The sequence below is a fragment of the Typha latifolia genome, chromosome 1, assembly GCF_019914945.1.
Source record: "Typha latifolia isolate L0001 chromosome 1, TyphaL0001v2, whole genome shotgun sequence".
In the NCBI taxonomy this organism is placed as follows: domain Eukaryota; kingdom Viridiplantae; phylum Streptophyta; class Magnoliopsida; order Poales; family Typhaceae; genus Typha; species Typha latifolia.
In genome coordinates, this window is record NC_133086.1 from 13,661,755 (window position 1) to 13,675,241 (window position 13,487).

Consider the following 13,487-nt stretch of genomic DNA (forward strand, 5'->3'; position numbering starts at 1 on the left):
AAGATTTGTCTTAAGGGTTTATATAAGATATAAACATGAATTAATTAAAAGATAAATAGAATCGATCCATCGAGCCCAGTATCCTCATGATGCGATTCTATCTGACTCGGTTCGCATCAATCTACTACGCTTCTAACTACCTTGTCCTCAAGGTGTCTAGGGTGGTTTCCATACCTTCCATTGCTCTCAATCTCCATGTCCTCGATCTCCATGTGGGTCTCATCTGCGATGAAGAGAAGGGCTCTATGGTAGAATTTAGGGCCGACTTATTCGAGCCATAGTTTGCCCTAGCCACAGGGGACTTGGGCCAAATCTTAGTCACAATCTGTTCGAGCTAAGGTCTTAATGCATGCGGTTTAGGCCATGGCTCAGATGTGAGTGGTTCAAGGAAGGTGCCGGATGTAGTGGCTTGGGCCGAGAGAGCTTGGTTCGTTACCGGTGGGAAACTAGGGTGTTTGGCCCTCGCTTCCATCGCGGGTAGGGAAGATGACCCCGCGGCCGTTGTTGGTGGTTGTGAGGATGGTCTGCAGTGGTGGAGGGACCTCCACCGCGGCCGGAGGAGGAGGCGGGGTTGAAGTTTGGGCTGGCACCTCCACCTCTGTTAGTTCGGATTTTGCTCGCCATGGGGTGGCGTTTCGGTCATGGTTGGCAGAGCTAGAGGTGTTGGCAGTGCTGGCAGCGCGGGTTGGCTGTGCTGGGCTAAGAAAACCGTCGTCAAGGTCTAGATTAAGTATTTGACTTAATTGAACTTGTCTTAGTGGTTTACATGACTTAACAGGACTTGACAGATGGCTTACATAAGAGATAAATATAAATTAATTAAAAGATAAATAGATTCGATCTATCAAGCTCAATATCCTCATGATGCGATTTTATCTGATTCGGTTCGCATCAAACTAGACTTACCTTAAGGGCTTATATAACTTAACTGTACTTGCCTTAAGAATTTACATCATGAATTAATTAAAAAATAAATAGACTCGATCCATCGAGCTCAATGTCACCTTGAGTCAACCCGATCATACTCGGATCACATCATTATGCAATCTACTAGAAATTTAGGGTCATGTGCTGTCAATCCAATGTGCAAAATATTAAATATGACAATTTATATTCATGAGAATAATATATTAACATATTCAAAAAAGATATAATGATCAATGAATAGGTAATCAATGTAACTCAAAAATATAAGTTTCCATCTCAAAGTATTTTTAGTATCTTTCAATTTTTCAGACTTTTTTTTTCTGAAAATAATGAAAGAAAAGAAAACGCGCCAAGTAATCTAATCTAAAAAATAAAAACAAAATCTCAATCAAAAGATATGTAAATAAAAATCCATCAAATCAAAAGACAATGAATGAAGTCCAAATGATGAAATCCGCAAAATCCAATCAAGGGCCAAAATAAAATCAATCAAATACGCCCGAAATCAAATTAATTTTCAGTTTTCAATTTTCAGTTTTCAATTTTCAGTTTTCAATCAAATAGATTTCAGATTTCAGATTTCTAGAAATATAGGAAATAACAATTTCAGCAAAATAGATTTTCAGATTTCAGCTATTTACAGATTTCTAGAAATTCAGCAAATAACAATTGAAAAAATATCATTCAAATTTCCAGAAATTCCAGCAATAAACAAATTCACAAAAACAGTTTTCAGATTTTCAGAATTTCAGGATGTCAATCAATTTTCAGCAATTTCCAGCAATTAACAATTTCAGATTTCAGATTTCAGAATTTCAGAATTTCAGATTTTAGCAATTTCATAAATCCATCATGTTCAAAAGAGGACAAAGCAACTAAATCTGTCAAGTCCATCAATCCGGCACAAGGGCCAAAATGTGAAAACACGAAAATCTGCACTAAACCACTAAGTCCACAACCAAAATCAAATCCAATCTAAATCACAAGATGTATTAAGGAAAATCAATGATAGGGCTATAATGAAAAATAATGAAAAAAGCCCAAAATTCAGAGCTCGGGATAAAAGATTTTTAATATGCTCCCCCAAGCCGAAGTAATGCAAGAGTGAATCATTGAAGTGCACCATCCGGAAGGGGTGCAGTGAGATCACTTTTTCTCACCCAAACGGTTCGCATTTTCAAATTAAGAGCATTCACATGAGAAGTAGCAAGTATGTCATCACAAAAATCATATATATCATTGCAAACGCCAAATCTTTTTCGCATAAAATAATTGAAGTGCCTTGGAGCATCAAACATGTTATTATTCGAAGTCTTACCACATTGAATAAAACATTTAGATTTGATATGGCCCTTGATATCACACCTATGACAAGTAGAAACATGCAATTTTCTAACTAATTATTTCATACTTATATTAAGCTTCACATCATGTTTCTTCACATAAACATACTTAGCAAAAACTTTCTCACAATTTATACTCTTAGCATGCTTAGGCAAAGTAAACTATTTTTCCAACTAGAAGCATCACAAGTCAGAAAAGGAAGAGGCCGAAGGTACATTACCTTGCTCTTTTAAAAGAAGAAGGTGCATATGTAGAGGATTTATCATTGTATTCTAGCCTTTCCTTCAATTTTGCCTTCTTTTGAGCTTTATATGGTTTCGCCTGCCACTTGGAGCGTTGTCTTCTTGTCGAAGAATAGAAATTAGATATTTCACTTTGAGATCCCAATTCTACATCCTTCTTTTGAGCTTCGAAATGCCTATTGAGCTTTAAGGGCCCTATATAGAAATTTTGAAGAGATTGGTTAGCCTTTAGTAAATCAAAATTTTAATTCCTTTTCTCTCATTTAAATTTTTCTTAAATTCTATATGTTCCTGCATATGAGCTTCCAAAATTTTAATTTTATTTAGGAAACTTTTCCGGAAGCTAAATCATGAGAGAGAGATAAGGAATTTTTCAAATCCAGTTGAAACATTTTTTTCTTATGTAAGTTCCCCCACTTCATTAGTCAAATTGTCACGACCCAAAATAGGAATCATGACCGGCCATGCATCTCAATATGCTTGAGATGCACGAAGCCTTACCAATACTCTCTACGTATAGATGACAAGATAAATAAATAAAATGAGAATGTGCTTTATTAAAATTTTATTACTAAATGCAATTAAAATAAAAACAATGTTAATGTTTTTGAGTCTCTAAAATAAAATAAAATAAAATAAAGTATTCTAATCTAAAGCACAAAATCTAAAAGAGCGGAAGGGTAAATAGGTGAATCCTAAGTGGAGGTGGAATCCAGGTACATCACGCTCAGTCGCCCCGCTGTCTATTACCTGAAATAAATAAACAAATACAAAAAAAACAATAGAACTCGTGAGCCAACAACTATAGCTCAGTGAGTGGAATCCACTCGAACCAAATAAATTTTAAAACATATTAATGCTGAATAAATTAAACTAAAAGCAACAATATCCATCATAATATGTAATAGGCATGCTCTCTACATAGTAACAATGATAACAATAGAGAAATGTCACAACTTGTAACCTTGCACGTTTTCAACATATTAACATCTTTTAATATTTATACTGTCATATGTCTCAATGGGTCTAAACCCTGTGGATCCACATCAACTAGAAGTCACCTCGAGATAACGCTCGGGACTTTTCTTCATAGCTGATCCGGTTAGGGTCATCAGAGGGTATCACCCTGTGATCAACACACTCTGTCTTTTCCTCTAACCGTTGAGAGAAGTTAGAGTCACCTAGGAAATTTTCTCATACTTCCTAGGACTGTTCCCTAACCTCGCCAGAGTCACCTAAGAAAGTCACCGCAGTGATCTAATTTAGGACTTTCCCCTGGACTTCCAGATAGACTTGAGTCACAACGGAAAAATCGCAAACGATTTATACCGGGACTGTTCTCTAAGTCGTATCAATACTAGTCTTATTTTTCTTTTCACAATTTTTCAATATTTGCACGAAGTATGGTGATGCACTGAATATAATAATTAAATGCACACAGGAAATAAAACAATTAAATTTTCGCACATACAGATGAAATAAATAGATTTGCACACAGAAATTGTAACAATTTAATTTTTACATTTAAGGGTGAAATAAATAATTTGCACACAGAAAATTTACATGGTCCGACAAAAATACGAAATACAATAAAATAAATATGTGAGTGAACCCACTCACCTAAGTCTAGGCAAGACAACCAAAATCTCAAATCTCTAGCCCACGAACTAAAAATCACCACCGGGGAGGAGTGTGGTGGGTCCAATTTCCTCCGGCGACGCTCCGGCTGGCCGATTCCACGGCGACGACTCCGATAGTGAGGAAGAAGCGACAGAAGGGAGGAAGGAGAGAGAGAAGAGGGCTGGGGGGTTATCAGTATTAAGCAGAGAGAGAGAAAAAAAGATTAGGGTTTAATTTATAGTTTAGATGAGAATCAAATCTAATCCGATCCGGATTAGATGAAATCCCTTCTTTCCCACTGCGCACCGGAGAGGGAGAGGGGAGGGGCTGCACGTGCAGAGCACGTGCACCCTCCTCTCTCAACCCAAATTTTTTTTTTTTTTTTGGTCCTAACACAAATTGTTAATAGTTCATTCATCTTATTCTCTATCGAACAAGCTCTGGGTCTTTCGTACAAGTTTCAAGCTTGCCTTTTTCAATTTATAGGACTTTTCAAATAAGGCATTGTAGGCGGCTTGTCGATCCATGTCATCATTTTCATTATCCTCATTCTCAATCTGTCTTCTTGGAAAAGATATTTCAAAAGAATCATCATAGACAACAAAAATCTAGAGCTACATGCTCCTCTTACTTAGAATATTCATCATCTTTAGAGTTCACAAGCAATGGAATATTATAATGAATTCAGCCACTAGATAACAAGGAAGTAGTAGAAGGCAATGTGATTTTCCTTCTCGGAATAGGATTCATCCTTGACCAAATCACTCAAATTCTCCTTATCATCAATTAACACAATATGATTTTTAATAAAACTCATAATCGACAAGGCTATAAATGATGAAGGTAAACGAGAAGAAACCCCAAAAATTCATATCTCAAAAGATAGAGCTTTAAGATAAAAGAAACCCACTCTGATACCAATTGAAAATTTTAGGAAATATAAGATTTCGAGTTTGACTAAGTTCAAAGATATTGAAAATAAAAGTCAAAAGTCAAAAACAAAATCGATTTTGCTTAGAAAAACCGAATTTTACTAGGTTAACAAAATCAGCTTTGAATCATATTTTAAAATTTGAAACCAAGTAAGAAAACTAAATCTGAATACTACTAAAATTATGAAAATAACCTATTGAACACAAGTCTGTGAGCGGAAAACTAGGTGCGAGTAGGAAATTAAAAATCGATAATGAATAGAAAAAGTAAACATAACAAACACACCACGGCTCGTTTCTTTAATGTGGAAAACCTCTATAGCATATAGAGAAAAAAATGTTGGACCTGCACAAAACTGATCGATTTAATTTCACTAAGTGATAGAAACAAAACTTACTTACAACATCTCCCGATACTTCAATATCGTAGTGCTTAGTAACATTTTGAACACAAACTGCGTAATTAAGTATTTTTGTGAAAAATATTGCCCCTTTTAGGTAAGCACCTAAGCGACAGATCAATCATCAAAACACAAGTGTGTCAATAGTGGTAGATATCGACAAACGATTCAGCTCCTCCAATGCATATGAATCATTCCCAACTGTGGTACAAGCAATTGAACATGTGATCAAGCTCTCCTCATACAAAAAATGAATTTATTTCCATGAGGGAACTAGAAAATTCTTCTAAGATGAGAATAAAAATTCGTAGAACTATCACTTAGATAGGTGTCTTAACCTCTGGCTCTTCATCCCTTAAAAAGAGGTGACAAACATCTAGGAAAATGAACTTATGGAATCTCCAAATTCATTCCTAATCAAAATTCAGGCTCTCAGTTCCTTTGCTGTCCTGCACGCATCATCCGGACGCCACTTAAGTTTTCTTAAGAGAAGCGTTACAGCTGTTTGGATGCCCTTGACGTCGTCTGCATGAGGTCTTAAACTCTGCTTGCTGAATTTAAAATTTTTGCTTCGCATGACTTAATTTCTTTGCACGATTTGATCATCCATAAGCTACGTGCCTTGACTATATATATGAATCTAATTTGTACAACTCAATTACATGTGATTTTGTCCACAAACTTGTCATTATAAAAGTATTGCACTTATAAAAGGAATCAAATCTTAATTCGAAAGCTACATTTTTTTAGGGAGCTATACCAAAGAGCCAACAATCATTTGTCAATATTCATAGCGCTTGTGAGAACTTCCTCATCCCTAATTAATTTACCACTCACTTTCCCTTTCTACATTTTAGGACCCATAATTTCCTCATATACTCATAGCCTCATAAAGATTCCAACATCATCATTTTCTCATACACCAAATGTCACGACCCAAAATCGAAATCATGACCAATCACGTACCTCAATACACTTGGGATACACAAAGCCTTAACTAATATGTTTATAAGTCCTAAAATAACAAGAATTTAATTATGAATAGCTAACTCAAATAATTATAATCTAATAATAAAGAAAAGACCAATGTCATCGATAATGTGTCACCAATCAAACTAAAATAATAGATGGTTTAGAATAAAATGTCTAATACAACCGATGGACAAAATAGTAAAATTTTAAGTGGAGGTGGAGTACCGATGCATCTCGCTCAAGTCGCCATGTTGATCAGCACCTGAAATATTAGAAGAGAGAACTCATAAGCCAACAACTATAGTTCAGTGAGTGGAATCCACTCAAACCTCAAATAAATTCGAATGCATAAACATAACTTTAAATGAATAAAAGTTTAATAATATAAAATGAGAATCTCACTAAGTATACTTATGATAACAATAATAATAACAGAGTAAACCATATCTCATAACATATTTCGTGTCAATATACTAAATTTCTCTCAATATCAATAATAATGTCATATGTCTCAACTTGGGACTGTGCCTGAGGATCCATATCACAATTAGAAGTCATCTCGAGATGCACTCGAGTCTTTTCCTTATAGTTAATCCAGTGAAGGTCACTAAGAGGTGTCACTATGTGATAAACTCACCTTATCTTTTCTACTAACTCTAGAGAAAGATTAAAGTCACCTTAGAGAGATTTCTAATCTAGTCTGGGATTGTTCTCTAAGCGTGCTAAAGTCACCTAAACGGATCATATGCTAATCAGGTATAGGTCTGTTCCCTGGACTATTCTCTAACCGTACCAGAGTCACCTAAACGAATCATATGTTGATCAGCAATAGGTCTATCCCGTGGATTTTAAGGTAGTCTTAAGTCACCACAGGGAGATGCACTAAGAATATCTAGTCTGTGTCTGTTCTCAAAGTCCTACCACATATCAGTTAGGTTTTTTCACTAATATTAATGATCATATAAAGTATAGCAATATACTAAGTCTTATCTTTTGCACACAGAACATAATAATGCACAAAAATATAATAATATATTTGCACATTGAATTATATGTGATCAGATAAAAAGCCCAAACACAAGACAAATAAATAAAATAAATACGTGAGTGAACCCACTCACCTGAGTTTAAGTGAAACAACGAAAATCCCTAACCCACATGCTAAAAATCACCACCTCTAAAAATAAATAAATAACAAGATTTTTATTTAACCAACATCATGATTGTTGAATTCACACACAAATCTCATGGACTAGGCTACAAGCTAACCCGCAGCCCATAGTTATTAAGTCAGGTCGGGTCGGGTCTTTTGGATCCGAAATCCAAACCCAAACCCAAATAACATAAATGGGTTGGATCGAGTCGAGCCAGAGCCCATCTCTACTTCCTTCCTCGAGGGGATTGACAACCAGAGAGAAAGAGAGGGGGAGAAAGAGAGAGAGAAAGAGGTACCGACAATCACCATTGTCGGAAATCCATCGGTAGTACCCAACGGCTCCTCACCACCACAGCCACATGCTCGAGAAGGGAGGAGGTCGAATCGATCGCCGACAATCAGAGTCAACCCCAAGGCCGGCAGCAATTTGAGCCACAAGGGCTCCAAAGGAAGTACCCATGGCACGAGGCCAACGACGCAAAGTTTTCGGAGCACAATCAGCGGTAACCCGAAGCCGCCGGCCGACGAGCTTTGCCAACACCCAAATAATTAGGTATTTCTCTTCTAGCCTATTTAATTTTAATTAACTTTGTGGGGGGTGGAAGAGCACTCACAGATGAGTCAAGTTGCATCTCTGATTGCTTCGGTGGTGCTCCAGCAATCCAATCCGAGGTCCCAACTCCGACAAGAAATAGAAGATGATGATGATGATGATGATAAGAGAAAGGGGAAAATGAGGGGGAGTTCGGCGTGTCCTCCCCAATTTAGGGTTAGGGTTTTGTTTTATAGGGCAAATCCCGATTTCAATAAGGATTCGGCCGAGGATTTCATGACCACCTCCTCCTCGTCACAAAAGAGGTGAGAGAAGGAGAAGGGATCGCACGTGTAGTGCACATGAACCCCTTTTTTTTGGTTCTCACATCAAAGTTGTGCATATTAAAACAAAAGATGTCAACCTCCAATCTAGTAGCTATGGGTGCCAAAATAAACAAGCAGCTCGAGCTCGGCTAGATTGAGGCTCGGGCTCAACTGAGCCGAGCCCAAGCTCAAAATTGAGGCTTGATTTGAATTTTGAGCCGAGCCTGAAGCCAAAGCGGCTTGCTCAAGCTCGACTTGATAGGCTCGTTTACATTCCTTCTTATGCTAGAAAAAAAAAGTGTAGTCAAAACTATCTCATCTACATAAGACAAAAAGACCTACAAATCTCTCCCTTCTATCCCTCTACATCAGTGTCCCATCTACCTTCAACATATTAACATCTTTTCAATATTTATACTGTCATATGTCTTAATGGGTCTATACCCTGTGGATCCACATCAATTAGAAGTCACCTTGAAATGACGCTCGGGACATTTTTCTTCATAGCTGATCCGATTAGAGTCATCAGATGGTATCACCATGTGATCAACACACTCTGTCTTTTCCACTAACCGTTGAGAAAAATTAGAATCACTTAGAAAATTCCTCATTCATCCTAGGACTGTTCCCTAACCCCGCCAGAGTCACCTAAGAAAGTCACCGCAGTGATCTGATTTAGGACTTTCCCGTGGACTTCCAGATAGACTTGAGTCACCACGAAAAACCACAATCGATTTATATCGGGACTATTCTCTAAGACGTAACAATACTAATCTCATTTTTTCTTTTCACTAAAATTTAATATTTGCATAAGGTATGGCGATGCATTGAGTATAATGATTAAATGCATACAGAAATATAACAATTAAATTTGCATATAAGGATGAAATAAATAAATTTTTGCACACAGAAATTACATGATCTGACAAAGGTACGAAATATAATAAAAATAAATATGTGACTGAACCCACTCACCTAAGTCTAGGCAAGACAACCGAAATCTCAAATCTCTAGCTCACGTAATAAAAATCACCACTTTTAATAATAAATAATAATAAAATATTTAATTTGAATAATATCAATATTTCTAAAATTTAAAAAAAACTAAAAAGAACTAAAATGGGTTAAATTACCCATTGGATTGGGCTGGGCTACCGCTGGCCCGGCCTATTCCAAAAATAAAACTAATCGGGTTAGGCCAAGGCCCAGAATAAGTGGATTGGGCTACGGGCTAACCCGCAGCCCACCCATTTAAGTGGTTCGGGTCGGGTCTTTGGATCCGAAATCCAAACCCAAACCCGAACTCAAAAGAAAAGGGTTGGCTCGGGTTAAACCCGAGCCCCACCCAATTCCTTTTCTTCCCACGACCGACGCAAGGAAGAGAAGAGTTGAGGGAGCGACGGGGTACGACCACCCTCAAGCCCCTCGACTCTCTCTCTCTCTCTCTCTCTCTCTCTCGCGACTTCGTCATCCTCACGAGGTGGAGGAGAACCCACCGCAGATGGCCGACTCCAAAGCCAACGACGACTGGAGCCATGAGGGCTTTCCCAAAAGGCAACCATGGCACAAGGCCAACGACTTGGAGCTCTTGAGCATGAGCAGCAGTAGCCCGAAGCCACCGGTCAGCCTGATTTGCCGATGAAGCTGCAAAACCCAATTTAGGTATTTTTATTTTATCTTATTAAACTTTAATTAAAATTGAGGGGTAGGAGAGGGCTTACCAAGGAGTTACGTGGTGGTCTCCGATGGCTCCAGCGGCACTCCGACAGGCCAATTCCACGGCGTGACTCCGACAGTGTCACGACCCAAAATAGGAATCATAACCGGCCATGCATCTCAATATGCTTGAGATGCATGAAGCCTTATTAATACTCTCTAAAGTGTACGATGGCAAAAAATATATATATAATAATTTAAATGAGAATGTGCTTTATTAAATTTTATAACTAATTGCAATAAAAATATAAAACAATGTTAATGTTTTTGAGTCTCTAAACTAAATAAATAAAATGTCTAATCTAAAGCATAAAATCAAAAAAGCGGAAAGGTAAATAGGTGAATCCTAAGTGGAGGTGGAGTCCGGGTACATCTCGCTCAGTCGCCCCGCTGACTATACCTGAAATAAATACAAAAACAATAGAACCCATGAGCCAATAACTATAGCTCAGTGAGTGGAATCTACTCACTAACCAAATAAATTTTAATTCATATTAATGCTGAATAAATTAAACTAAAAACAACAATATCCATCACAATATGCAATAGGCATGCTCTCTAAATAATAACAATGATAACAATAGAGAGAGATGTTACAACTTGTAACCTTGCACGTTTTCAACATATTAACATCTTTTGATATTTATACTATTATATGTCTCAATGGGTCTAAACCCTGTGGATCCACATCAACTAGAAGTCACCTCGAGATGACGCTCAGGACTTTTCTTCATAGCTGATCCGATTAGGGTCATCAGAGGGTATCATCTTGTGATTAACACACTCTGTCTTTTCCTCTAACCGTTGAGAGAAGTTAGAGTCACCTAGGAATTTTTCTCATTTATCCTAGGACTGTTCCCTAACCCCGCCAGAGTCACCTAAGAAAGTCACCGCAGTGATCTAATTTAGGACTTTCCCCTGGACTTCCAAATAGACTTAAGTCACCACGAAAAATCGCAAACGATTTATACCGGGACTGTTCTCTAAGTCGTATCAATACTAGTCTCAATTTTCTTTTCACAAATTTTAATATTTGCACAAAGTATGGTGATACATTGAATATAATAATTAAATGCACACAGAAAATAAAACAATTAAATTTTCGCACGTACGGATGAAATAAATAGATTTGCACACAGAATTTGTAACAATTTAATTTTTACACATAAGGGTGAAATAAATAATTTGCACACAGAAAATTTACATGGTCTGACAAAAATACGAAATACAATAAAATAAACATGTGAGTGAACCCACTTACCTGAGTCTAGGCAAGACAATCGAAATCTCAAATCTCTAGCTCACGTACTAGAAATCACCACCTTAAATAATAAATAATAATAAAAATTTTATTATTATACTCAGTGCATCACCATACTTCGTGCAAATATTGAAATTTGTGAAAAGAAAAATGAAACTAGTATTGGTACGACTTAGAAAACAATCCCAGTATAAATCGATTGCGATTTTCCGTGGTGACTCAAGTCTATCTGGAAATCCACGGAAAAATCCTAAATCAGATCACTACGGTGACTTTTTTAGGTGACTCTGGTGGAGTTAGGGAACAGTCCTAGGATAAATGAGAAATTTTCTAAGTGACTCTAATTTCTCTCAACGGTTAGTGAAAAAAACTTGAATGTGTTGATCACATGGTGATACCATCTGATGACCCTAACCGAATCAGCTATGAAGAAAAGTCATGAACATCATCTCGAGGTGACTTCTAATTGATGTAGATCCACAGGGTTTAGACCCATTGAGACATATGACAGTATAAATATTGAAAAGATGTTAATATGTTGAAACCGTGCAAGGTTACAAGTTGTGACTCTCTCTATTGTTATCATTGTTATTATTTAAAGAGCATGCCTATTGCATATTGTACCCGGACTCCACCTCCATTTAGGATTCACCCAATTACTTTTCTGCCCTTTTAGATTTTATGCTTTAGATTAGAAGTTTATTTATTTCGTTAGAGACTCAAAAACAATAATATTATTTTATGTTTATTGCAATTAGTATGAAATTTAATAAAGCAATTTTTCATTTTACTTATTTATTTGCTATTGTAATAGTAGAAAGTATTATTAAGGCTTCATGTATCTCAAGCATATTGAGATGCATGGCCAGTCATGATTCCTATTCCGGGTCGTGACAGAAAATGGCCTATTGACTTAGATATAGAGAAAGGTTGTTCTCGTCGTCTCCTCCTCCGGCCTCCTCCTACTCCTCCGGCTGCTTCCTCATCCTCCTCCTCTGGCCTCCTCTTCTATCGACCTCCTCCTCTAATCAGGCTCAGACTCAGGCTAGCTCAGCTCGACTTGAGCTGAGCCAAGCCTAAATATCAAACAAGGCTCAAAAATAATTTTGAGCCGAGCCTGAGCTAGATTTGGCTCACTCACGCCTGGCTGAGGAAGAGTTATCACTTTGCTTAGGAAATCTTCGGAGTAGCACAAATAAGGAAATCTGTTCCTATTATTAAATTCATAATGCTTCTGATAATTTGAGCAAGAAATATATCGAAGAGTTAGTGCTAGGGGATCCAACTCAACTCAAGCCCGGTTGCTTTTCGATCTTGTTCGATTGATAACACATTTCTGCGATATATTTGTTCCCCGACGGAAGGACGGGAAGAAGCGGTCGACCCCATGCTGCCCTTGACCACAGGTCAGGCTCGGCTCCTTTACACCCCTACTAGTAGCAAAGGTCAGAAGTAAATGTTTACATAGTTAATTTCTTCAGTAGACCCTAGTGTATTCACATGAGATAGCACATACCACATCTTTGTGTCTAGCCTGCTAGCAGTAGTTTGAGACAAGTTAGCTCTAATTGTTGTACAAGATCTGGAGTTGATGACCTTGTAGAACCTCCAACTCCCCAGCTAAAAGCCCAACTATTAGGGCAGAACATTGTGTAAGCAACATTATTAGGAATTTAGGACATAAAAGATCCATGCTCTTTCAACTGCCTCAATCACATTCTGTTAGTAATTGATTTTGATATGATTCCAGTTCAGACCGGACTACCTTGTAGACATTAGGCTTATGGAGAGTCACTTATCTAGCTAGTTGTTTAATTCGGTACTAGGTTTAGTTTAATTTGAGCTTGTGTTAGTCATTTGGCTTATTGATGAATTTGATGTGGTTTAGTACTTTGGTTAATAATTTTGGTTTGGATTAATCGGTTAGCCTTCAATATATACTAGCATGCAAACCTGCATGAATCAGGAATTGAAAATTGATCATTTCCCTAATCTTTCCTCTCATCTTCGACCTATCCTCCTTTCCCCACCTCCTTCAACACCTAGTCATAAGCCTCT

The 13,487-nt window shown here is 37.3% G+C and overlaps 1 protein-coding gene across 11 annotated transcripts in view; it reads left to right on the top strand.

Moving 5' to 3' along the window:
- The window catches only part of LOC140785116 (uncharacterized), a 59,769-nt gene that overhangs the window by 16,509 nt on the left and 29,773 nt on the right, over positions 1-13,487 (top strand). The window lies entirely within an intron of this gene.